Source organism: Tiliqua scincoides, chromosome 1 (genome assembly GCF_035046505.1).
Source record: "Tiliqua scincoides isolate rTilSci1 chromosome 1, rTilSci1.hap2, whole genome shotgun sequence".
In the NCBI taxonomy this organism is placed as follows: Eukaryota; Metazoa; Chordata; class Lepidosauria; order Squamata; family Scincidae; genus Tiliqua; species Tiliqua scincoides.
In genome coordinates, this window is record NC_089821.1 from 281,758,393 (window position 1) to 281,784,136 (window position 25,744).

The 25,744-nt window shown below is 52.7% G+C and overlaps 1 protein-coding gene and 2 long non-coding RNA genes across 6 annotated transcripts in view; 1 reads left to right on the plus strand and 2 right to left on the minus strand.

The window, feature by feature from the left end:
* Positions 1-10,248: 10,248 nt before the first annotated feature.
* LOC136650609 (uncharacterized) lies at positions 10,249-11,790 on the minus strand. Its single transcript, XR_010794445.1, has 3 exons — positions 11,614-11,790; positions 11,301-11,357; positions 10,249-10,828 (listed from the first exon to the last, which is right to left on the minus strand). It is a non-coding gene; the product is annotated as an uncharacterized lncRNA (long non-coding RNA).
* Positions 11,791-12,756: 966 nt separating this feature from the next.
* On the minus strand, positions 12,757-15,704 carry LOC136650598 (uncharacterized). Its single transcript, XR_010794444.1, has 3 exons — positions 15,484-15,704; positions 13,367-13,471; positions 12,757-12,896 (listed from the first exon to the last, which is right to left on the minus strand). It is a non-coding gene; the product is annotated as an uncharacterized lncRNA (long non-coding RNA).
* DNMT3A (DNA methyltransferase 3 alpha) overlaps positions 14,327-25,744 on the plus strand; it is a 103,517-nt gene continuing 92,099 nt past the window's right edge. For 3 of the 4 annotated variants that reach the window (XM_066626769.1, XM_066626772.1, XM_066626771.1), the window contains exon 1: positions 14,327-14,489. The gene's annotated coding sequence lies outside the window, so the exon portion shown is untranslated. Of the gene's footprint in view, positions 14,490-15,140; positions 15,183-25,744 lie in introns of those variants that run through there. The other variant, XM_066626770.1, reaches the window with a different exon arrangement.

A 25,744-nucleotide genomic window follows, 5' to 3' on the forward strand; every position in this document is an offset into this window, starting at 1 on the left:
TTTTGTAGGGTTCCACCCCTGAAGGGGCCTGGGGCAGGCTTGTTCTAGCCCCGGGATGCCTCAGATTGGTTTGAGGGGGAGGGGTTTCCAGCACCCTTGTCCTCCTCCCTAGCAGAGCTGCCAAACCTGGCTTAGGAGCAGGCGCTATTTACCTCACAGCTCCCTGCTTCACACTGACTGCCTCTCATCCCTGGCTTCCCTGTTTTATGGAGCAAGCAAGCCCCCTTTGGCCCCTCCCCTTCCTCCAGGTAGGGCAGAAAAGGCCCTTCCTGTTCCTGGCTTGTTTCCCTCAGTGTTACCTTTTCGCCTGGCCAGCCTCCCCTGCCTGGGGTGAGCCAACACACTGGCGTACCTGGGGAGGCAGACGGGGCAAATGCCCCAAGAGCCGACCTTCCAGGGGTGCCTCTTGGAGCCTCGCCCCTGCCCCCCCGAAGTGCCCAGGAGCGCTGTGGAGAGGCAGCTTACTGCCTCTCCGTCAGTGCCTCGGCACCGACTGAGCCACCCGCCTCCCCTCCTCCTTTATGACAGGCGCCCTAGAGAGGCACTGACGCTCTAGGGCGCCCATCTTGTCTCCTCCTATAAAGGAGGGTGGGCGGCCCAATCGGTGCCGAGACGCTGCCTGGGAGGCAGTTTCCTGCTGCGCCCCTGCTCCGCCTCTGAGAATGTCCCTCAGAGGCGGAGTGGAAGCAGCACGTGCCTCCTCCAACTTTGGAGGAGATGCGTGTCACTTCCCGGCCCGGGTTGCCCCTGCTCCGCCTCAGAAGGCATCCCTCCAAGACAGAGGGGAAGTTCCCAGCCCGGGTCGCCCCTGCTCCACCTCGGAGACACCTGCCGCTTCCCGGCCCCCACAGAGACTTCTGCGCGGACGTCTCCACTGCAGCAGTCTGGGGCTGCTGGAAGCAGCCCCAGACCGCTGCCAGGGAGACCCCCGTGGCGCAGAAGGCTCCGTGGGGGCTGCCTCCTCCGTTTCCCCTTATTTTCAAAGGGGGAACGGAGGAGGCAGCTGCCCAGAAGTAATTGCGGTGACAATGATGTCACAGCAATTACTTCTGGGTCAGGTGTGCGGGGGGCAGAGAAGGGGGGGCAAAATGGGATGTGGGGGGTGGAATACTGGGGGTTGCCCCAGGCGCAGGGATCCCCAGGAATGCCACTGAGCCAACCCTTTCTGCCCCCCTCAAGGACAGGGAAGCCACCCCATCCTGGACATTGGGTCCCTGCTCCAGGGTAAGTCAGGGGGTCAGGGACTCTGGGGGGGGACCCTGACAAGTTTAAAATGTGTAAATTACCCTTCCATATACCAAGGACAAATGCTCCCGTGCCTCCTGGTATGGGGAGTGGACAAGCCAATATAGCAACATTCTGCACAGGGACAGATCTTTTTCAATTTCAATTTTACCATTTCTTCTTGTTTCACTTTTCTACATTTCTATACTTAAGGCTGGGCCTAGGAGAGGAGGGTAAAGGGGGTAATTTGTACCCGGGCCCAGGTCAGAAAAGGGGCCCAGAAGCCAAAGGAGGGAACCCAGAAATGACCTGGGATCTTACATTTTCCAATCTCACCCAAACTCACTGACCACATGGGATGCACATGGCGCATGGCTGCAAGTACTGCCAGAAGCCACATTTACCAGGCCCAGGAATGCGTACATTCCTTAACAGTGTCGCATCTAGGAGAAAACTGGCCTGCTCCAAGAGCTCTTTGGCTTGTGGATCTGCTTCCATGATGGAGTGGATGGGAGCTCAGGGACACAGCTTCCAGGTTACAACTGCTGCAGAAATGCTGTCCACCCCATTGCCCCTCCCAGTCTTTCACCCCTCCCTCTTTGGGAAGGGGCCCCAAAGAAAGTTTGTACCCCCTGATAGGACTCCTCTTGGAGGCCCTGACTTGAGGTGATTCACAACCCATAACAATGATACAATTGCTCTAATGCAGGGGTGTCCAAACTTTTTGGCAGGAGGGCCACATCATCTCTCTGACACTGTGTTGGGGGCCAGAAATAAAATTTGAATAAATTTACATAAATGAATATATTAGAGATGGAACTTATATGATTGAATGAAGGTCTTGCAATCGCGCAAGGCTTACAAAAAGCCTTGCACAAAGCAAGCCCAGTGTTTCCTTTGCTTCTGCTGCTGCATTACAGATGTCAAACAGCAAGTAGCCCTTGTTGCACAGCTCATGCGAGAGGTCAAACAGTCACCCTCATGCTGAGAACAGTTGCGTTGGTCCAGTGCAGGCTCCAGAAAGTCTCCAGAGGGCCAGAGGTTCATTGGAGACTGGAAGTTCTCTGCGGGCCAGATTGGGAGTCCCTGAGGGCCACAAGTGGCCCCCGGGCCGGGGTTTGGGCACCCCTGCTCTAATGCATAACACAATTGCACTCTGTAACAAACTAAATCAAAATGAATACAAATGAAAAGTGTAACTAACACAACAGTCATGCTAATGCCGATTAACATACTAATGACAGAAGCAAGACAGACATCTTGGCCCTGAGGCGCTTTCCCCAGAATTTATTTATTTAGTTTTCACATTTTAAAGGCAGGCTAAGTGGGGGTTTGACCCTAGATATTGCAGGTTGAAGTTCAACTCCCAAATCACCACACCATCCTGGCTCTCAACAGAATGGTCTCTCCTCCCCACAATCTCTGGCAGATCTGAGTTTGCATAAGCCCACACACACTGCTTTGCTACCATCTTGCTCAGTGCACCATTTGACTGGGCAGTTCTAAAACGATCCTCCAATAACCAAGCCTAAAAGAATGACAGAATACAGATGTTTTGCCTCTTGGGTCAGGTGGCCAGCGGCTTAATGCAAGTAAACCTGCTTCATGCTTCAAACCTGCTGCCATGCAGCAGACCCCTGGAAAGGCTGGACTCCCCTCTCCCAAACGCAATGTGCAGGGCTGCAAGTTTGCCCAGTATCCCTGCTTTCTCAGCCTAAGCTGCTGCCCTCCCAGGTCTCCTGATGATGACTTGGTAGCAGCTCCTCTCTGTGGCCCTTTGCGCCTGACCCTGGGAAAAGTCAGCAGTGGCCTCCAGGGCCTCTTGATCCGCTGCAGCCTCCCCCTCCCCCACTCAGCCTAGTTGGGCAACCCCTATGTTGGCTGCCAGATGACCCGGGTCCAGGCTAATGAGCCCCATTCTTGTCTGCACCATTTAATGGCCCAGCATTGTCATGGCAGTGACTCCCTTGGCTCCCATCCATCACCATAAAATGACTGCTTCTTTCAGTTTCAGGCTGTGAAGATGACCTACACACCTTCCTTTCTCACTCTGGTCCCTCCCTCCTGGCTCGCCACATTAATGATTGAGGATCTAGGAATGCAGTGGGGTTATCAGGGTGGCAGTAGCAGGTAAACAGTGGGAAGGAAAAGCAGCCTCACTGCATTCAAGACTCAGGCATGGCTGGGGGAGCCAAGGGGGTAGGCAGGCTCAGCACAGAGAAGGAGGCAGAACACCAGAAAGACCAGTTCTCCCTGGACTTGCCATGACGGTCGCAGCCTGCTCAGGGCAGCCTTCACAGCTCACCTTTTCCCACAGTGACCATGGGCAGTTCTTGGCCAATTCTGAAGGGAAGTCATTTTGGCACCCTTTTCCTGGATGCTGTTGGAAGGGATCATTCATTTGCAGGCCTGCTTTTCTCACTGGGAACTCAAGCAGATTTTGCAGGCCAGCAACACATTTTGAACTTAGCCTGTGCACACTGGTCAGGGGGAGGCCCAACTCCTACTTGGAAAACCACATAGATTGAATGTAGCCGCATCACTGTTCAATTTGGAGAGGGACCCCCCCCCAGCATTTGCCATTTGCTTCAGGCTCCAGAAGCAAATGCGCAGAAGCAAACTCTTGTTCTGGGCCCGGCTGTGACAAGCCTTTCCCAGCCCAGCAGGGCTTAATTTCTCAGCCACCTGCATGGAAGGGCACCCTCAGAGCTGGCTATCTTGCACTCCCTCCTCTCTCCTGAAGTCTGAGGAGCTGCAGCAGTTACTTAAGGGCTTCCTCTGTGTCAGGTGCCAATGAATGTGCATAATCTAGTCCTCCTCATACCTTCAGTTAAAGCAGCTGTGGGAACATCTCCCCCCACTTCCAAATCCCATCCCTTCCCACAGCTGTTTTTCCTTGACAAGACACATGTGTGTGGGGGTGGGTGGGAAATGTACTCTGCACCTACTTAGGAGTAACTCTGGTCTGAACCCCAAGCCTGCTTGGCTGACTCAGGTCACAGATTCAGCCCAGCTCAGGCTTGTGCCAGCCTCACTCCTCTTGATGCCCCGGGGATGCACAGAAGAGCCAAAGCTCCTTGCAGGGCAATAGGAGGATGAAGGAGGTGCCCAGGTGACCCCCCAGTCTCTCAGGAGAGACTTTCCCTCTTCCTGATGCTCTCAAGCCTCTCCTACTTGGGCAGAAGCTGCAGCCAACTTATTCAATGCATGTCCCAGGGCTCTGCTAGGTTCCCATGCAGCTTCTGCTTCTGTAGGGCTTGCACAGGAGAACTTCCCTGTGGATTGTGCCCCTTGTTAATGCTGGGGCAGCAGAAATGCCACTTGGTGCCTCTGGCACCTCCAGCACCAATGGGCCCAGCTCTGCTCAGCCAGTCTCCTCCTTGAGGCATCTGAGGCAGTCCTGGGTTCCAGAGATCCAATCAGCAGTTTCTCCTCCATTCCCGTTCACCGAAGGGCTGAATTTGTGCCAGGATTCACCAGGCCTTGGTTCCCTAATGCTCCCTAACCTGGAGCAACATCGGACAAGCAGGTGCCCTGAGTCAGGGGCAGACTGCCTTTCTCTCACTCTCTCTCAACCCTGAGACTCCCGACACCCAACACCATGAGTACTTGGGAGAAGTGCTTCCAGAATAGGTGAGATTATTTCCAGCCTTTCCAGGTCTGCTTTTCTTGAAACCTGGCACAGCTTCAGAGAGGCCTTTGGAAAGTGGCTGGCAACTCCCATCTCTACACCCTGCTTTTGATGCAGCCCCGGGCCAGCAACAGAGCTCTGTGTGGCAACACAGAAAGCCCATGAGTTGCATTGTGGCATGAGGAGTAAAGAGGCCAGTCAGCCTTGCTAGTTCTCAGATACTCCCACCAACACACCTTTCAGCAGCGACTCCAGTGCCCGAAGGTCCTTGCCCCCCCCCCAGCCTTGGCTGAAGGCAGTGACACCCCTGAACAAAACAGGACGAGGCCATGCACAACTCTCAAGAATGAAAAACTAGATACATCAGGAGCAAGTCTACCCTTCCTGTGCTCTGGCCTTCTGTGAGTAGCTGAGCCCCCTCCCAAGAAGTGCAGAATGGGAGGTCACCCTTTGGCAGGTCTCCGGAGACCCCATGTTCCACGCTGCAGCAAATGCTGGGACCAGGTTGCTGAGGATGTGGGAGCAAAGCCTTGCACTGCCCCCCCCCCCGGGTGTGCTGGGCCCTACAACTGTCACCAGTACTGAGAGGTCTGTGGTAGCCCAGCCAAGCAGAGCCTCTGATAGGCGCTCAGTCAGTGCTTGACCACTGCCCTGCCCCCTCCATCAATTAGTTAGAGGAAGTGCCCAGACCTACCAAGCAAGATGTCCTCTCTGATAGCATAGTCCAACGTTAATGTGCAGTCATTCTGTTGCGGAGCTGGGGCAGTTGCGGCAATGCACCTTGGGTAGTGAGAAGCAGCTGCTCTGAAGAACAGTGGACTTGGAAGAAGTTGCACAAGCGAGTCAAGCCACAGGCTGTAAATGCTTAGAGCAAGGGAACCCTTAGAGCTTGCTCATGGCAGCCATGAATCACTGCCAGTAGGAGCGCCTTTCGTGCATCACTGTGCCAAGCGCTGCCATCAAGCCTCCCCCAAACGCCCACACCTTCCTTGGAGCCCCACTTTCTTAGAATGGGGATCTGAGATGGCAGCTCAAGACAGAAGGAGGTAGTCACAGGGCAACTAGTCAGCAGCTGCTCTCATGACTAAGCAGGCGTGGGGGTGAGGCAGGGGAGGTGTGTGTCAGCAACTCCTCTTAGGGCTATTGAGTTAGCAACTGATTGGTGATGACAGCACCTAAACCTGGGCTCATTAGTCAAGAAATGAGAGTTTGTGAAGGCTCAAGGCAGAGCAAGGAGGAACATGCCTTGGGAAGCCTGTCTGGAGGAAGGGCAGGAGGCTCACAATTGGATCCAAAGGGGCAGGAAGTTACCTCCGCTGCCACCTCCTGCCAGGCAGGCTGTCTCTGCATCCCTCTCACCCAGGACTGAGCACAGCTGAGAAGCTCTAGGGCTTCAGGGTCTCTTCCGAACCCACAGAGAGATGCTGCCAGACCTTGGACTTGGCCCCACCTGCATTCAAAGTAGGGGCTGCAGCACCAGCAATCCTGTGGCTAGGGTAGGTCTGGGTCTGGTCAGTTGGACATGGGAAGCTACCCTTTTCTTTCATGCTCTGCCCAGACCCCTAAAGCCCAAAGAAGGGGCCTGTGGAATACAAAAGGTCTGCAAACCAGCACATGCCTGAAGCACTATGTAGGGGGATGGAACGCCTTACCTGGAAAATTTGATGCATCCTTTCCCCCAGTTGGTAATGGTATGCACATGGGCTTATGAGTCCCATGCACAATCCCTTGAGTCTGCCACAAGCATATGGGGTGGCATCCATATTGGCAGCCTGGAGGCTTCCATGGGTCGTGTGCACAAAATTAGTGCCCTAGAGAGACCCCAGCAGGCATTTGCTTCCCAGTGAATGTTTTCACTTTTCCAACAGTTTCCACATAGAAAGCAGCTAAGTGTATGGATCAGTGTCATACGAAGCTTGCAGCCAGACGTGTGTATGCAGGCCCTGAGTGCCAGGCCATGGGGGCCAGGAGCCCAGTATCATATGGGGGACAACTGGGGTGGCATACCCCCCTTCCACAGCAGGTGTTTTCCAGGCTGTCTGCGGATGGGGGCGGGAGCACAGTGCTTGTCACTTAAAGTGGCAAGTGCTGCAAAGTTGGGCCCACTCTTCACCTCCATTTGGCTTCAAAATGGAGCTATTCTGGAAGTGAGGGGGGATGCCAGGCACAGGTGCAGGGGGTGACACAGTAATGCAAGGGGTCACCCCAGCCCGGGTGCCATGAGGCCCTGGGATGCTTCTGGTGTGGAGCAGTGCCTGGGGGGCTGCATTTGGAGGTGGAGCAGCTGGGCCATGAACCTCTTTGACAAGAGTCACCGGTTTAACTTTCCTCACAGGGTGTTAAAAGTGCCAATCTCAGATAACTGGGGAATGGGCCAGCTAGGAATACAGCAATGAAAGAAGCAGACCAGTTCCCATGACCCAACTGCATGCTGGGAATGGGATTGAACCGATGCATGGTGAGAGATGCATCAAAAGGGGGCAGGCTCCAGGGAGAACCTAGGCTTTGTCTCCTGGCAACTGCCAAGCAAAGCCTGTGATACCCATTTAACGTTGCCCTGTGCCAAGAGAAACCCTTTGAACAACAAGCCCAGAAACACCAGATGTGTAGGCAGGGTCCTTGCTTGGAGACTACTGCCAGTTAAGACAGGTGCTTTTGTCACTGACCAATGTGTGTCACGGGCTCCTAATTTAGCACCCGCCTCCTTGGTGAATTCAGGTCAGCCTAACAGAGCCCCCACCCCCGCCTGCAATGTGTCTCAGCCTCTGCAAATTGGCACCTGTCACAGCAACTTCACACTGAAGGCGCTTTGACAATGAGCATGTTTCTGGAGGTGCAGCTGGGCCACACTAGGGCAGGGAGGAGGCGAGTACCTCCCTCCCTGTAGCATCAGCCTAGTTGGCAGGAGGAGCTGGACCTCTGGGGAAGAAGCTGAAGAGAGCAGGAAGAATTTTCCTCCTGGGGAAGCCACAAGAAGGGAGGCCGCAGAGAGAGAGGGAGAGAGATCTAATCCATGGAAGGAGGCCTTCACTGTGCAAAGAACTGAGAGCTCCAAGGCCTCGGCTCCATTTCCAGCTTTAACAAGTCCTCAGCCGTACCCAGAGAGCTGATCTTGGCATGGGGCACTTCGTGGTCAACATCACTGCCCTGGAATAGATTCGACTGTCAGGTGGTCCTTGGCTAGTGCTGAAGAGTCTCCTTAGATGCCTGCAGTGCCTGCCCTTGTATAGCTAGTTTTTTTCTGTAGTCCTTTAGGCAGCACTCCCCAGTTTGCCTGAATGAGCCTTGAGCTGACCTGGGACCAAGCAATTTGGTTCCTCTCCAGGATGCGTTGCTTGGAACTCTTCTTTCATTCCACTTGTGGACCCAAAGACCAAGGTTCCACTTGACTGCGAACTGTGCTCAGTACACAGATGTTCTCCACTAGCCTGCCTATCTCTGCTGAGCGCTGGCCTTAGGGCAGGACCTGCTGGGACCTGGATAACCTGGAGCCCAAAAGCCAAGAGCAAATTCGAGGAGACCTGAACTGAGCCCCCTTCAACCTCTGCCAGCAACATAGGACTCACCTGCACACGAACAACCACACCATGCTCTTCCCCATCCTTGGACCTTTCTCATTCCACCCAGCAGCAGCCAATTGGTCGTGTGACTACTGTGCCATGCTGTCCTGTCTCTCAAGCCAATGAGGGCATGGCGTGATCTGGCAGCTGCGCACACTTGGTTTGGAAGAGGGAGAGAAAGAAGCAGCAAGGCAACAAGGTCCATGTCATAGTGACATCTTGGTTAGACTACTGTAAAACACCCTACATGGGACTACCCCTGAAAACGGTTTGGAAATTGCAGTTAGTGCAGAATGCAGCAACTTGGGTGTCACTGGGGCTTTGCATGTGGGATTTGCTATGCTGTTGCTCCGGCAGCTGCACTGACTGCCCACTCCTTTCTGAGCCCAGTTCAAGGCTGATGACCATTAAAGCCCTATACAGCATAGGAACGGGGTCCCTGAAGGATCACCCTCTCATATATTCCTGCACATCCCCCGCAGTCATCAGAGAGTGCCCTTCCCAGGACACCACCACCATCTGAAGCCAAGGGGACGGTGGCAAGGTGCAGGGCCTTCTCAGTTATGGCACCAAACCTTAGGAACCAGCTGCCAGAAGATCTGAGGGCAGCCTCTTGGGTACATGGTTTCTAGAAGGGTTTTGAAGACCCTTCTGTTTTGCCTGGCCTTTGGGATGGAGGTACTCCCTAGGGACCCAACTTTTATGCTGCTCTACATTATCCACTATCTGCTCTTTTATTGTTATTTTTAAAAATTTGGTTTTAATAGTTTTTATCTTAATATTTTATTCTGATGCTTTTATTTTGATGTATTTATGTTTTGTTCTACACTGCTTTGCATTTTTTAAAAAGCAGTATAAAAATCCTTTGAATGAATGAATGAATGAATGAATGAATGAATGAATGATAGATTAGATAGATAGGAGGGGAGGGAGTGGGTGGGCGACTGAGGGGGATCAGTGCTCAACCACAGCAGCCTTCAAATGCAGCAGGTCTCCTGCAGGACTTCCCTCACCTCTAGTCCTGGCCACTGTCCAACCTATGCAGACCTGAGCTCAAAACACAGTTGTGGTGGCAGCACTGCTGTGACCTCCCCAAAGATGAGATGTGATTCACTCCAGAACTGACCAGGCCCAGATTGTTCATTTCAGCAAGGTTCAGATGATCTTTTAGACCATGTGCTGAGATGCATGCTGCTGGGGCCATGCTGAATATTCTGTCCTCAGTCCGTTAAGTCATCAGGTGGAGACTGCCTGTGCCACCATAAAGGGCTTCCCTATGTGCATGGATGAATGGTGGGGCTGACCCATGGATGTGTGATGAAGAGCCTGGCACTCACCCTTCAGAGCAGAGATGGGCTTCTCATCTCTTGTAAAGCACCCTGCACACTGGTGTGGAATTACCTCCCCCAGAGACTTTAGTTTTTAAGCCTCTCATGAAGACCTCTCTCTTTGCTGGGCTTCTGTTGTATAATGTGCTGCTACTGCTTTTAGCTGTCATCCTGTGTTTTTACTGCCATCCTCCTTTGAACTGCTTTTGCTTGCCTTTGTTTTAAGCTGTTTTATTGTTTTCACTGTTGCAAGCCACAGCGTTGGTGCCTCTATGGGGGTGGAAGGATGGGGTAGAACATGGGCAGGCTGGGAAGTGGCTGGCTGGGCACACATCCTTTAACTGGGACACCTCAAAAGATGCAGCAGGACCAGCCTGTCTTGGTGTCTTGTCCTTCACGTTGTGAAAGATGCAAGCAGCTCTCCTTTGCTAGAACAAATGCTTTCTTTTCAGTTGTCCTTGGAGAGTTCTTGATTTTTTTTATTTTAAAACATTTTCCCCCTGCCTTTCCCCTCACATAGATGAGTAACAGCATTTAAAGCAACACACTCAAGAAAAGTGCATAAAACACCATAAAAACACACAATAAAAAATAATCGAGGTGCAAAAATGGAGGAGACACGTAAGCAGCAAACAGTAAAGGGAGATGATCAAAGGGAACGAAAGGGGTTTTGAGCCCTTTCCTAGTTCCAAGGGGAGATCTGGGCTCCCTTCTTCTCCAGTCTTCTTCACCTGCTGCTTCTTGCGTGCTCTCTCTCTCCCTGCTGCCCCTCTGTCTTTAGTACATGACCAGCTTTGTCAAGACAGCCTTCCCTCTTACATCTACTATTGCACCTCTGGAAGCCACAGCCAGGTTGCTGAGTTGGCATCAAGGATTCATTCCTTGAAGAGCACTGACACTTTGTTTCCACTTGCCAGGCTTGGGGTGCTCATTAGGTCCAGCTTCATTTGCAAGAGGAGCCCCAAGAGTACAATTCCACACCAACCTGTGAATAAGGAGGGCAGCCCAGACCTCAAGTCTTCCATTGTCTGACAAGAGGTGAGATCCAGTCAAAGTGTTTATTGAAATCGGTGACAGAGCAGCATCTGCAAGAGAAACACACAGGTGGGATTGCCAACTACCTTCTCCCAACAGGGCTGTGGTGCCATTACAAACGATCCAGCAAGCAGTCAAGTAACAAGTGCCTCTAAGATCTGGCTTCACCTGTTGGTTCACTGCCTGCCATGGAGTTTGCAAAGCCACACAAGAGCTGGCTGGAGGTGGGTTAGCAATGTTGCCAACAGTAGCTGAGCTCACACTCTTCGAGGCTGGCAAGCAGGCAGGCAGGCCATAGGAGAATGTGTGGCATCTGCACCATGCAATCACCTGTGGGACAGTTACCTGTGAGGAGCAAGGAGAAACACAAACAAGAATTTGACAACAGCATCAGCCACACTTGTTCTCTGGCTTGAGATGCACACTCAGTATTTGTGGGAAGAGTGGTGCCACCAGAGTGTACATGCAGTGGTGCCTGTTGGGGGACAAGAGCACAGAGGCATGGGGCATTATCTTCATTACCTTTTCCTCTGGGGGAGGGCGGCTGCAGTGGAACTCTGCATTGTTCAAGGTGCAGTCCTGAAAAATGAGAGGCTGTGATGAGTGTTTGGCCAGTAGCAGCAATGGTTGGAATATCTGGCAATCTGTGAAAGGGAGCAAACACTCCCAGATTTTAGCTGTTGCAAAAGGAAGGGATGGTTTGGTAACACAGCTGATAGTAGAGACACATTTGATAATCCTGGAGGGTCAGAATGGGGGGGGGGTAGAGATATGAGAGGGAGATGCAGCACCAATACATTGCAGCTTGGAATTCCCTCTCCTGCCCTTTGCTTACCTGTGTGGGGTGCATTGTGCTTGCTTCCCTTGCTGGGGTGATAAGGTGGAGATTCCCCTTGTCTGTGGAGTCACATTCTCCTGGGGCTGACACACACAAGAAGTCTGAGAAGACAAGAGTTAAACTATTTTGCCATACACATTGTGGGAGACAAGAAGTTGTGTGAGCGACTAAGATGATTACGGGGCTGGGGCACCTTCCTTATGAGGAAAGGCTACGGCGTTTGGGCCTCTTCAGCCTAGAAAAGAGACGCTTGAGGGGGGACATGATTGAGACATACAAAATTATGCAGGGGATGGACAGAGTGGATAGGGAGATGCTCTTTACACTCTCACATAATACCAGAACCAGGGGACATCCACTAAAATTGAGTGTTGGGCGGGTTAGGACAGACAAAAGAAAATATTTCTTTACTCAGCGCGTGGTCAGTCTGTGGAACTCCTTGCCACAGGATGTGGTGCTGGCGTCTAGCCTAGATGCCTTTAAAAGGGGATTGGACGAGTTTCTGGAGGAAAAATCCATTATGGGGTACAAGCCATGATGTGTATGCGCAACCTCCTGATTTTAGGAATGGGTTAAGTCAGAATGCCAGATGTAGGGGAGAGCACCAGGACGAGGTCTCTTGTTATCTGGTGTGCTCCCTGGGGCATTTGGTGGGCCGCTGTGAGATACAGGAAGCTGGACTAGATGGGCCTATGGCCTGATCCAGTGGGGCTGTTCTTATGTTCTTATGTTCTTATGTGTGAGCAAAGGCCCCCTTTGTGCATTAAGTGGCCTCTCACCATCACCAAAGTTCCCCTTTGAGAGACCAGAGGGGTACAGCCCCTTGCCATGTGTCTGTTCATCTGAACTGTAGTCTCCCTGCCAAGGGCTTAAGTATTGGGGTGGGTGTCATGTGGCATGCAGTGTGCTGCCAGATGTAGTCTAAACTACACTATATTGTAGGAAAGTGGACGGGGCAAGGGTACTTGCAAAGTTTTTTTTTTTAGCATTTCAAAAACTTTTTGCGACCCACCGAAAATCAGCTTGTGACCCACTGGTGGGTCCTGACCCACAGTTTGGGAAACACATTTTTAGCATATTTTCTTTAAAGCTTCTGTATGAAACAGATAGAACAAGCTTTGCTGATGGAGAATCGGTATGGCTTCCATAAAGTTAAGTCTTGCCTCACATATCTTTTAGAGTTCTTTGATAAGGTCAACAGGCATGTGGATGTGGGCAAACCTGTGGATGTATAACTGACCATTCAGAAGGTGTTTGATGCAGTCCCTCACAAAAGGCTCCTGAGAAAAATCCATAGTTAAGGAATAAAAGGGCAGGCCCTCTTAGGAACTGGTGAAAGAACAAGGGAGTGGGCGTCAATGGGCAATTTTCACAGTGGAGAGAGGTGAAAAGCAGTGTGCCCCAATGATCGGTCTTGGAACTTGTGCTTTTCAACTTGTTCATAAATGACCTGAAGGGGTCATTGAGTAAGCAAGGAGATGGCCAAGTTTTTGGATGACACTAAACTTTTCTGAGTGGTGAAGTCTGGAAGAGATCATGAAGGATTTCTCCAAACTGATGCACAATGGGGCAAGAAATCAAAACTTCACATAGACACTATGGGTTCTGAGCAAGTGACTGTGAAGGCCAATTTTAAAAAAAGGATTGAGAATTAGACAGTCAATATTATTATAGCACTGTACAAACCAAAGGTGAGGCAACATGTAGAGTACTGTGTCCAGTTCTGGTCACCACAACACAAAAAGGATACAGTGGAACTGGAAAAGGTGCAGAAGAGAGCAGCCACAGGATAAGAGGGCTGGGGCACCTCTCTTATGAGGAAAGGTTAAAATGTTTGGGGTTCTTCAGAAGGCACCTAACGGGAGACATGATTGAGACATATAAAATTATACAATGGATTGACAAAGGGAAGTTCTTTTTTCCTGTCACACAGCCCCAGAAACCAGGGGGCATCCATCCAAACTGAGCAGTGGGGAAGTTAGAACAGACTGCAAATACTGCATAACTTTCCCCAGCAAGTAATTAATCTGTGGAACTCCTTGTCGCAGGATGTTGTGATGGCACTTGGCCTAAATGCCTTTCAAAGGGTTTTGGATGGATTGCTGGAAGAAAAATCCATCACAGGTGACAAGCCATGGTGGCTGCATGCAACCTCTGGGTAGTAGAGGTGGCCTGTCTCTGGCTGCCAGATGCAAGACAGTGGCAACAGGATATGAGCATCGTGTGGTCTTGTGTGCTCCCAGAGGCATGTGGTGGGCCACTGTGGGATACACGAAGCTGGACTAGATGGGCTCTGGCCCTGATCCAGTGGTTCTTATGGTTACTCAGAAGTAAGCTCCAGTGAGTTCAATGCACTTTAGCCCAAGAAAGCAGACAGAGGCTCTTTTCTGACCCTCTCCCAGGTGTGCAGGGCTTATCCTGAGCCTGCAGGGCTGGAAAAGGCAGCTTGAAAGCCCCAAGCAGCCCCCATCCCAGGTACCTAACCCAGCACAGCGGTTCTTGGAACGAGGGCGAGCCTGCGGCTCAGCGCCAGGACGCCGCTTGCTTCCAGGCAACCCCTCCAGCGCCCTCCGTCCGCTCTGCAGGCGGGGTCGGGCAGGGATCTTCTGCGTTGCGGCGCTAGGACCAGCCCGGCCGCCAGGCTCTCGGGCTCCCCCTCCCGGCCCGCGGCAGCGCTGCAGGCCGAGCGCGCCCGAGCCCAGCCGAGGCAGTCCGAGCCGAGCGGCTTCGTTGCTGCAGTGGAGGCGGCGGGCGAGGCCTCCTACCCGGGCAGGGCAAGGCAAGAGGGAGCGCGGAAGGAGGACCAGGACCCCCCTCCCTCTCCCGGGAAGGAAGCGGCGGCGGCTGCAGCAGGAGCAACGCTGGGATCCAAGGTAGGAAAGGGGGCGCGGGGAGGGGAGAGGAGAGGAGAGGAGGGGGGCTGACACTTTGCGAAGGAGGAGATGGCGGGGGAGCTGTCTGTGCCCAGCCGGCCCCCCCGCAGCCTGGAGGGGGATCTGGCTTTGACATTCGGGGCTGGGGCAGAGGAGCTGGCGGAGCCCCTCCTTCCACGCCTTGGCTGCGTTGCATGTTTGCCAGGCTTGCAGCGCCCTCCCCCCGCGCCCGCTTGTTGCATTCTATGGCATTGCACGGAAATGGAAGGTCCCCCCTTCGAGATCCGTGCACGGGGGGGGGGGGGAGATAGTAGCAGCAGCAGCAGCAGCAGCGCCTCCTCCTCCTCCGAGTTCTCTTCCTCCCCCCCTTTCGAGCCGCTTCCGCCTGGCACAGGGATGGGCATGGAAGGGGGGCTGGCAGCGGGGTGTCCCTTTCTGGGGCTTGCCCAGCCCTCCCCCTTCCTCCTGCAGATTGCACTGAACTTGAACTTAATGCATCCAAGCGGGAGGAGTGGAAGGAAGCTTGGCACGGGGGGGGCAACGCTGCCCCTCCCGTGTATATTTGTCTGCGCGCGCGCGCACGGGGACCCCGACTTTCCATTTTCGCAGACGTGTCTCGCCCTCTGCAGTGCTCCGCTGCAGGAGCAGCAAAGATGCATTTGGGATGTTGCCGAGGGGCGCGGGCGGGGAGAGGTGAGCTGTCGGGGGCAGGAAGCCGGTCCCGCGTCCCCCCCAAATTCCCCTGCAAAGCGGAATTCTGCTGCGCCCCGCCGCGCTTGCAGGAGGAGGGCAGAGCGGAAAACATGGCAGCCTGGCATGACCCTCGGGGGGGGGGGCTCCGAGAGTGATCCCCCGTTCTCCTGCAAGAGGCTCGCGGGGAGCACGGCAGGCATGGGGGGGTTGCAGGAGGACGTCAAAGGCGGCTCAGGTGTTCTTTGGGGGCGGGGGCTCCCCTCCAGCTCCTGCGTTCAGCGCCGATCTCTTCTTCCCCCACCTGTAGCTGGAGCTGGGGGGGCACTTTCTCCGCCTCTGCACCCGATCTGGTGCGCCCTCCCCCCGCGGCCCGGTCGCAGACCGTGGGGGACAGTCCTGCTGCACCGAGAGCGGCTGCCTGGTTTCCAGGGCACCTCGCCTTCACCCCCCGCCGCCAGCGCCAGCTAGTCGCGGGCGGGGGGGCAGGAGGAGTCGCTGCCTCGCATGTGTCGGGGGCGCCTGTCACCCTCTCTGCGGGAGGCGGGGGCCGCGGTGCCCTTGACGGCTGTGCGGTGCTGCTGCTGAAGGGCAAACGGGGGGGGGGATTGTGCAGCTTGGCTCATCCTTGCTAGGGGAGGGGCCCTCTGACTCCAGCCCCTCCCGGGTTTTTTTTTCCTGCAAGCCCCCCCCCCCCGCTTTGCGTGCACGGCTGGGTGCCAGCTGCCAGGCTCCTCCCCCTCCCCCTCCTCTTGCCTCCCCCTCCTTCCTCCCCCCCCCCCGCCGCTTGAGGGGGTGCTTTCTAGCTTTGCTGCACACGCTGCACCAGCCTGACCCACTGAACTGGGGCCCGGCCCGGCAACAGAGCTGCAGGGGCTGGGGGGCAGAAGAAGCTGCTCTGTGCGCGCCCAGCGCAGGAAGGCAGGCCTGAGCAGCCCCGCTGCTTCCAGCTGCCAGGTTGGGGAGCCTGTGCAGAGATCCTCCCCTCGAGAGGAATGCAGAGCAGCAGGGGAGACCAGAGGCCTTCATTTCCCCCCCCTCCTCCCCACTGCTGCCATCAGGACGTCTCCTTGCTGGGCGTCAGGCTGGCATACAACCCCCTCTCCTGAACTGAGTTGAACCGCTTAGCTCCTTATGGATGGCCCACCCCCTCTCCTGGCAGTGTGCAGCGCCTTGCACCTAAGATTGGCATGCTGTTGACCTTGGTGTGTTTTCCTGGGGATCTTCTACCACTGGGCCTGTATGGGGAGCCCTTCAGACTCTGGAGAGCCTCAGGCAGGAAGCTGGAAGGGTCAGCTGAGGACTGTATACTGTCCAGATACAAGCCCCACCAGGGTGCCTTGCAGGTGCCTCTTGCGTGGTGCCCAATGCTGCTGGCACCTCACTGGGCCAATCCAGCTTCAAGGCCAACTGCCTGTCCAGCCTCTTAGGGGTCTGGCTAAGTTTCTGCCCTTCAGTTCCTCTTTGTGTTTGTGAAGATATGAAGTAGGGGCCAAGTACACAGATGCTTGGAGAAAGGGACTTGGGCTGGGGGAGCTGCTGCCACAAGGATGCAGTCTGGCTGTGGATGTTTTTGGACCTCAAGTCCTGGCCACCTTGGCCCTTCCATCGCTTAGCTTTTTGGAGAGGGAAGGAAGATTCCTGTCTAGAAACCTCAGCCTCATATTCTTCAGGTCCAGCAGCTTTGAAAGGTCCTGACAATAAGGGGAGAGAGGCTGACCTTTTGTGAGCTGGGGATTGGGGGGGCACTCTCAATAACCCTTCACATGCTGGGTCAGCTGGAAATGTCCTGGCAGGAGCCCTTTCTCCTTCCAATTAGATGTCGAAAAACATTTGAGGAGATAATGGATGTGACTTGTCGAGGGCAACTTGGTGGCGGGGGTGTTGGGGGGGAGCAGCTTTTCAGGCCCCTTCTCTTAGAGTAGGAGGATTAGATTCCCAGTGAGACTGCCTCACTTCCTTGGGATAATCTCTACATTTCTCAGTGCCTTAGAAGGACACACTTGATTGTCATGAGAAACTGGGTGGGGGGAGAAAGACATATACACAGCACACACACCAGGAATGTTTGCATTTAAAAACTTGGCAGAATCCCACATTTTGGTCTCGCCTTGCAAATTTCCTTTGAAGGGCGGGGACCCGCCTCTCCCCCTTCCCCTCATCTTCCCAGGGCTCACTATTGGTATTTGTTAGTAATTTGAAGCTCCAGGGGACAACAGGTCTTCCAGTGGCAGCCACCAGCCTTCTCCCTTCAACTCTCACCCTTCAACCCTCACACCTCCTGTCTTTTGAGACCTTGAGGGGCACTTCCCAGCCCTGGGCAACAGGAGGGCAGACGGGCCGTGACCTCAGCTGAGACCTTCTGATCTCTCCACCTGTGAAGACAATGCCCCCCCCCACCACTGGGACAGGCAGCCTGCTGTTCTCCTTCTAGCGCAGGCCTGATGAGCGGCTTCCCCAAGGAGGACTCCCCAGTGGAGACTGCAAGAGGGAACTGGGGTTGCCTAGCTAGCACTCAGCGGGGAGGTCGACCGAAGGCGCACATGGAAAGTGGGAAGCTATCTGCTGCCTCATGTGCCTGCTTGTGGATTTGGGCACATTGGCGCAAACCCTCTCTGTGCGTGTGGGCTCAAAAAACAAGCTCTGTGCTGCAAAGCTCTGGCTGTTGTCCTAGCCATGTGGGAACATTGTGGTTTTTCTCATGTGGGATAGCTGCATTTTTGACCCCAGCGAATGGTGGCTTGAGACAAGCACGGCCTGCCCTGCTGGTGGTGAGAGCACCTGTTCTGTTGGAGGCAAGGGGTTTGGGTTTCGCTGTGGGTCCCTTCCCAGTGAAAGGAGTGTGTCAAGGGAGAGGAGTCCTTGCCACTTTTTTCCTGATCCAAGCCGCTGTTTGCAGGAAGTCCAGTTTGATGCCTGGTTTCAGCTTGTCTGAAAGGCTTGATATGCCAGTGTCCTGGCATGGCCCTGATGTTAGGGCAGCTTGACACTTGGAGGGTGATGCTCTGGCCTGGCTCACTGGTCTGTTTCTCAGCTCAGTAGCTCCTTGAATTCTTATTCTGACTGTTTGTCTCATCATGGCCAATATTTTGCTAGCACTTAATGAAGATCTCTGTTTTTCTTGAGTGAATAACAAACCATTTGTTGTTCGTCCTGCTTGTTGCCTAAAATGGATAGAGGGATCTTTTCTCTTTCAAGAGGGTGGACTGGCCAGAAATCGGATTAAAAACCTGCACTTTTAATCCATGTTTAATGAAGTGGTTGATTTGACTGTGCCAGTGAATCAATTCAGGTTTTTGGTCCATCTTGATTTCATGCACACCCAGAGCACCATGTGAGCAGGGGCAACGTTGTTTGAGACCTGGTGTGAATCTGTCCCCACCATTGACTAGAATGAGGAAGATGCTATTTTTTTGCTTTGAGATTTCTGCCTGTGTGTCAGAGTTTGGAGTGAGTTGAGCAGGAGAGCATGTTTGTCTCCAAAGTGGCCTGACCCACACTGTTGTGTGGAGTGTTTCCCTTTTTGGAAGCTGATGTGGGAAAACTCCTTTTCCTGTGTGGTCACAGTAAGAATTGCAAGGTAGGGATTAAGAAGGCTTGTATGTCCTGCAAGCCTCCTCCTCTTGCAAGCTTTGGAGAAGTGTCCGGTCAGTTGGTTCTTCTGGATCTGCTCCAAGGCTTAGTAGGGACTGCCCCAGCTCACAGAAGCAGCAGCAGCTTCCGGTGGCTGGCTTAGAGGGGCATGTGGTTGTGATCCTGAATGTGCTGTCTCAGTGGATGTCAGCATGGTGCTGCTGGGTCTCAGATAAACTAGTTTTGCTGAGTCTACTTTCTTCCACCTGCCAAAAGACCTTTTCCAGTCTCAGAGAGTTTATCTTTGCCATTGCTGGGGATGGGGTATTGGGTCCATGGTCATCTGTCCTACCTCTCTGTGTAGGTGCTGAATGCTGCATTTGCAGTTGGCACTTTGGATCTACTGCCTTGGGTGTGAAGGGAACACGCATGTCGTAGATGAGAGTAGACTTGCCAAGGCCAGCTCCTTTCCACCTGAAGGGGAGATGCACACTTGTGGATGTTTGGCGGAGTATTTGACCACAGACATTGTGATTAGCCAAATGTGTCTCACCAGATGGAGCCACAGCCTTTATTGCTTGTGGCTATGAATTTATTGCAGGCGTATATTGGGAGTGATAAGGCCAAGGGGGTTCTGTCCTCTGAAACCACCCATCCCTGGGAGGTCCTGGCAAAGTAGTGCTGACTTGGTTTCTCTCTGATTGGCCAAAATCTTACACATGTTGTAGGCTGGCAAGACCTGAGGAAGCCTTGTGGGCAAGAGCTCTGCTGACTGAGCTTACTGGGTGCTGAGTCGGTGACAGCCTGTTGCCTGCAGGAGGGGGTGAGTGTGACTTGGGGAGAATGATGCTTCCTCTTTTGAGTCATTCCCTGCCTATGCCCCAGCAGGGGCTGAGGGGTGTGTGGTGCCTTGAGGGATGGACATGCTCCAAACACTGAGAGCTTTGTGGGGAGGTCTGCAATTCAGCAGCAGAGCTGACCCAGCTTAGCAAGGAGAAAGTCCCTGCAACTTCTCCAGGCAGGGCTAGGAAAGACTTTTCTTGTTGGGAGAGTGGAGCAGACGGTACCAATCCAGATTAACCCCCAAGGTCGGCTCAGCACCAAGCAGCTTCGTCAGGAACTCTCAGCATGCTCCTGGTTTAACATTCAATAATAATAATAATAATAATAATAATAATAATAATAATAATAATAATAATAATAATACTGGTATTTATATGCCGCCTTTAAGGTCATCGGATTATTCCTCTGACTTTATTCAAGGCAGTTTACATAGGCAGGCAATCTCTAAACCCCCGAGGGGATTTTTACAATAGCAGAAAGGTTCTATCAAGAACTGTACAACATCTCAGATGGATCTTTCTCGGTCTGGTGTCACTTCTGGTCCCCAGTTGCCTCCCACGCTGGCTGACAAGCAGCTCCATCATTTTTCACTTGAAAGGCAGCTAAGATGCTTCTTCGCTCACGCCAAAGAGCAGGTGGAATAACTTCACTCAGCTGCTTCAAGGTCTCGACATTCACAGAGCTGCTGGTGGTGATGTTATCTTCAGGCTAACGAAGACTCTACAGCCCAGAAGTGGGTCTTGTACCCAGAGACTTTCTGACACCTAACCCCCTCCCAGCATGAACTGGTTGTTTTGTTCCTTCTTCTTCCATGAGTGCCTTAGTTGCTTCTGCCTAGCTCTTATTCCCCTGGCCTTTATAATGCCTTATAAAGCATTAAAGTTTTATTGTAATACTGGAAGTCATTTTTTTTTTTTTGGCCTTTCGGCCATGCTAAACTCAGCTCCCCTTACCTCAGGTGCATGAGGGGGGCAGAGTGCCCTATGGATCTGATTCATGGTTAAGTGAAACCGCATATACAGGATCCGCAGATAGAGCCTCCCCATGTCAAAGAGCTGCATGTGGCTTGTGAGCCATGGTTTGGCCTTGTGCTAAAATGTGGTGGTGGCCCCCAGTTTAGGACCCCTTTGAAAAGAACCAGTGAGAACATTGTGACAGAATGAGTCCTTGGCAGGAGGGCTCCTTTTCAGAACCCCATTCATCCCGGCCTGGAAAACTTGCAGCACTTTTTCGCCCTCATGGGTATGAAGGGAGATTTGGGAATGGGGAAAGAAAAAGGACAGCCCTTTCCCTTCCCACCCTCCTGCTATACTACTATGCAGCACACAAGGGCTCAGCGTTGTTTGAAGCTGTCTGTTTGCCCTGGCTATGTGCATTTTATAGTTGCACACTGCAGGTGCGGATGGGAGGTTTCTTGAGAGTGCAGATGGTATCTCTTTGGGAGGGGAATTGGTTTAACTTTATGACATACATCCCCCAATCCTAATTATTTTCTTTTAGGATACTGTTGAGCAAGCCCAGCTTGTCCTTGAAGCAACATGAAATTGTTTCATCAAGCAGCAAAGCTGGAAGAGCTGTCAACTGAAAGTGCCTAGCCTGTCTGTTGCCCTCTCTAGCCTACCACTCTGGTCAGCACTCCAGTTCTCTCTTGGCTGTCTGAGAGGGAGTTACAAGAGGACTTAGGAAGTGTGGGGGACAAAAAACTGACGTGGCTCCAGATCACCTCTTCTGTCCACCCAGCTGTTTATGAAAGCACTGTGTGGGTAGGAGAGGGAATCGGGAGCCCACTCCTCCCCTTTGCTTACCTGGAACTGTGTTCGGCACACAGCCTGCCTATTCTAGGCCACAAATGAATAGGAGCAGAGCCTGCAAAACAAGAGTAGCACAGAGGAGGGAAGCCCTGTGCCGAGAGCAGTCCCAGGTAAGTGAGGGGGGCATGGCACTGCCCTCCTCTTCCTTTTCTGCTGGGGCAGGGAGGTGTGCAAGGTAAGGGAGCGGAAACTGCTCCCCTGGGAGAAGGATTGTGTTTGTGAGGCTGCTCAGCCAGCGCTCGAGCAGCAGCTTACAAAAGGGTGACTGCTCAGTGAGTGCTGGAGCAGCAGCTTTTTGGTTTCGCTCGGGGAAGGGAAGCAGAGGGGAAAGGAGACAGGCTGGACAGGAGGTTGGATACCTGTTAGATACCCTCTGGCGTGATGGTCCTTGGGTGGCAGGGGAGTGAGGGTTGCCTGACCCAGCACCAGCATCCACAAACTGCAGAGCAGATGGTTGAATGAGGAATACAAGGGATCTGTGACTGCTTTTTATGCTTAAGTACCCATAGGAAAGTATGGGGCACTTGTGGGATTCCGTCATCAAGAACCCTTCTTTTGTGTCTTGATCTTTGTTTGCTCATCCCTTGCTTGAGTGGGTGTTGCTCTTGTTTTACAGCCTGCGAGGGTGCGGCAACATACATAACATGGTGAAGGAATACACCAGATAGGATTGGCAGGATACTCGTAGGTGAGCAGAGAAGGCTGACTCCAGAACCTTGCAGGATGGTTCTATGCATGCCACAGGGCAGAGCCCCCCAGCCTGGGCCAGGGGACCCCCATAGCAAGCAAGGCCTCTCATGGATTCCTCCCAAAGAAATGAAAGCAAAGCCAGGGTAGGAGGGGGAGGGTGACGGAAGAGTTTCTAATGTGTTTGACAAGGGCTTTTGTTTGCTGAGAGCCCCTCTTGCACCACGTGGACAGAGCTACCTGTGCCCACTGTGCAGCTTTGCAAAGATTGGCTTGTGGACAAGCACCCCGAGTCATGCAAAGTGTGCGCTGGAGTATCCTTGACATTGGAGCACTGAGTGGCTTGCAATGGCTGAGCAGACTGCTGTGTTTGAGGTTTGCCCTCTGATGCTTATGCCCCAGCCTCATCAACGGATGTATGATGCATTCTAATGTCATGCAGTCCCTGCTTTAAGGAGCTGACACAGATGTTGACACTAAAGAGAACAGCAGAGAGGGCTGAGGGGTAGCCCAGGGTGAATGTGAGCAACTGCAAGCTTATGCTGGCCGGAGGTGGTCACAGGCGGTGCATTGTGGCCATTCTTTTTTCCTCTCTGTAGATCCATCTAATTGATGATAGCACTTCCCACACTTGGTGACGTGGACTTGAGCTGCCCATAGTGAATGTTAGTCTTTCAGGAGAGTCTTTGGCCCAGGCCACAGGTGCGCAGAAATAGGCATTTTCAACCAAATAAGCACACTTTTGGAAGCAAAACTTGTATGAATTTCCTTGTCCAGCAGACATCCGTGAGCTTTTTTGCCACAGGATATCCAAGTATCTGTTTCTGACTTTTTCACTTCTTAATCTGTAATTCTGGAATCTTCTTTTTCAGTTTTTTGCAGATAGTTGCAAAACCCATAGTGGCATACCTAGGGGGTGCAAAGGGGAGCAAATGCGCTGGACGTTGTGCTTGGGAGGGTGGCGCTGTGACCCTCTTGCCTCCCCAAGTACTCTGAGAACTGCCCCCCAGGTACATCAAGGAGTGCAGTCACTGTCAGCCTGGTTCCGGACCACTCTGAGGGCCGCCCCGTCTCCTTTCTTTAAAAGAGAGGAGAGCGGGGCAGAACTCTGACCAGCAGGGAACTGCACCGAGAGTGGCTGCAGGAACCAGAAGTGGCACGCATCTTCTCCAAAATAGGAGAAGGTAGCCATATGGAAGTAATTGTGTTGACAATGACATCACCACAATTACTTCCAGGTCAGGGGCGGAGAGGGGCAAAGACAGCGGTGACCTCGGGCAGGGAAGAGCCCAGGACTGCCTTTGAAAACCCACATGGTTTTCTATTTCCATGAGTAAAACACATAGATGAACAAGCCTTGCTGAGGGAGAATCAGCATGGCTTCTATAAGGGTAAGTTTTGCCTCACAAACCTTATAGAATTCTTTGAAAAGGTCAACAGGCATGTGGATGTGGGAGAACCCATGGACATTATATATCTGGACTTTCAGAAGGCGTTTGACACGGTCCATCACCAAAGGCTACTGAAAAAACTCCACAGTCAGGGAATTAGAGGACAGGTCCTCTCGTGGATTGAGAACTGGTTGAAGACCAGGAAGCAGAGAGTGGGTGTCAATGGGCAATTTTCACAATGGAGAGAGGTGAAAAGCGGTGTGCCCCTAGGATCTGTCCTGGGACCGGTGCTTTTCAACCTCTTCATAAATGACCTGGAGACAGGGTTGAGCAGTGAGGTGGCTAAGTTTGCAGACGACACCAAACTTTTCCGAGTGGTGAAGACCAGAAGTGATTGTGAGGAGCTCCAGAAGGATCTCTCCAAACTGGCAGAAAGGGCAGCAAAACGGCAGATGCGTTTCAATATAAGTAAGTGTAAAGTCATGTACATTGGGGCGAAAAATCAAAACTTCACATATAGGCTAATAGGTTCTGAGCTGTCTGTGACAGATCAGGAAAGACATCTTGGGGTGGTGGTGGACAGGTCGATGAAAGTGTCGACCCAATGTGCAGCGGCAGTGAAGAAGGCCAATTCTATGCTTGGGATCATTAGAAAAGGTATTGAGAACAAAACGGCTAATATTATAATGCCGTTGTACAAATCGATGGTAAGGCCCACACCGGGAGTATTGCGTCCAGGTCTGGTCACCACATCTCAAAAAGGACATAGTAGAAATGGAAAAGGTGCAAAAGAGGGCAACTAAGATAATTACTGGGCTGGGGCACCTTCCTTATAAGGAAAGGCTATGGCGTTTGGGCCTCTTCAGCCTAGAAAAGAGACGCCTGAGGGGGGACAAGATTGAGATATACAAAATTATGCATAGGAAGGATAAAGTGGATAAAGAGATGCTCTTTACACTCTCACATAACACCAGAACCAGGGGACATCCACTAAAATTGAGTGTTGGGAGAGTTAGGACAGACAAAAGAAAATATTTCTTTACTCAGCGTACGGTTGGTCTGTGGAACTCCTTGCCACAGGATGTGGTGACGGCATCTGGCCTGGACGCCTTTAAAAGGGGATTGGACAAGTTTCTGGAGGAAAAATCCATTACAGGTTACAAGCCATGACGTGTATGTGCAACCTCCTGATTTTAGAAATGGGCTATGTCAGAATGCCAGGTGCAAGGGAGGGCACCAGGATGCAGGTCTCTTGTTATCTGGTGTGCTCCCTGGGGCATTTGGTGGGCTGCTGTGAGATACAGGAAACTGGACTAGATGGGCCTATGGCCTGATCCAGTGGCGCTGTTCCTATGTTCTTGAGACACCAGAGGAGGTGAGCCTGCATCCTAGACTGGCTCCCAGCATAGCTTTCTTTGCATAACGCCCTCTCGTTGTTCTGGGTTTTAAAGGGCAGCTGTCTCTGTCCCTTGTTTGTGGCAAGCGAAAGCAGCTTTTGCTTGATCTTTTGCTGTATCTGCTTGGGATGGGGGGGAGGACAGTCAAGGGAGCCCTCTCTAGTCAGAGCTTTGATCTTCCTCCCACAGGTGAGGGAAAGTGGGAGTTGCTGCTTATTTACATTGCCCTGGGCATGACTACCCAGAAGTAAGTCTTCGGGTGCAATCCAGCCCTTGACTTGGGCCAGTGCAAGTCATAAGGCATGTTTGCACCTCCTTGGGAGGAAGCCGGGCCAGCGCTCAGAGAGGAAAATAAAAAATTGCACTCCAAAGGGCAAACCCTGGGGGAAGCCCCCACCCCCCTTTTGTCTGGCAAGTGCTGCTGGGATATGTGCAGACCCAGGAAGTCTGCTAAAGTTGTGGTCCCAAATCCCACATTAGTGGAAGCTTACAGATGTGGTTTCCCGTGGAATAACTGCCTGGGGTTGGGCCTTCGTCTTGGATCCAGAGAACTGCAAGTGGTGCAGAGGTCATAGACTGGGTCTTCTTCCCTTTCCCTACCTTACAGGTCACCAGGGCACTGAAATGCTGATCTTGAGGCTTAGGGGAACCCCAGGAATAGTGTAAGGTGTGGCACTGCCAATAGAGGGGGGGAGTTAGTGGAAAATTACCCCATGTCCTCAGAAGTTCCATATCGCTCGCACAAGCTGTGGTTGAGATGTAACTTTTGATGATTTTGCTGCAAGCGTCTTGCTCAGCTTCACTTCTTGCTCCATTTCTCTGACTTATTTTTCTTCAGTTTGCCTGGGCGTTCTTGGAGATGC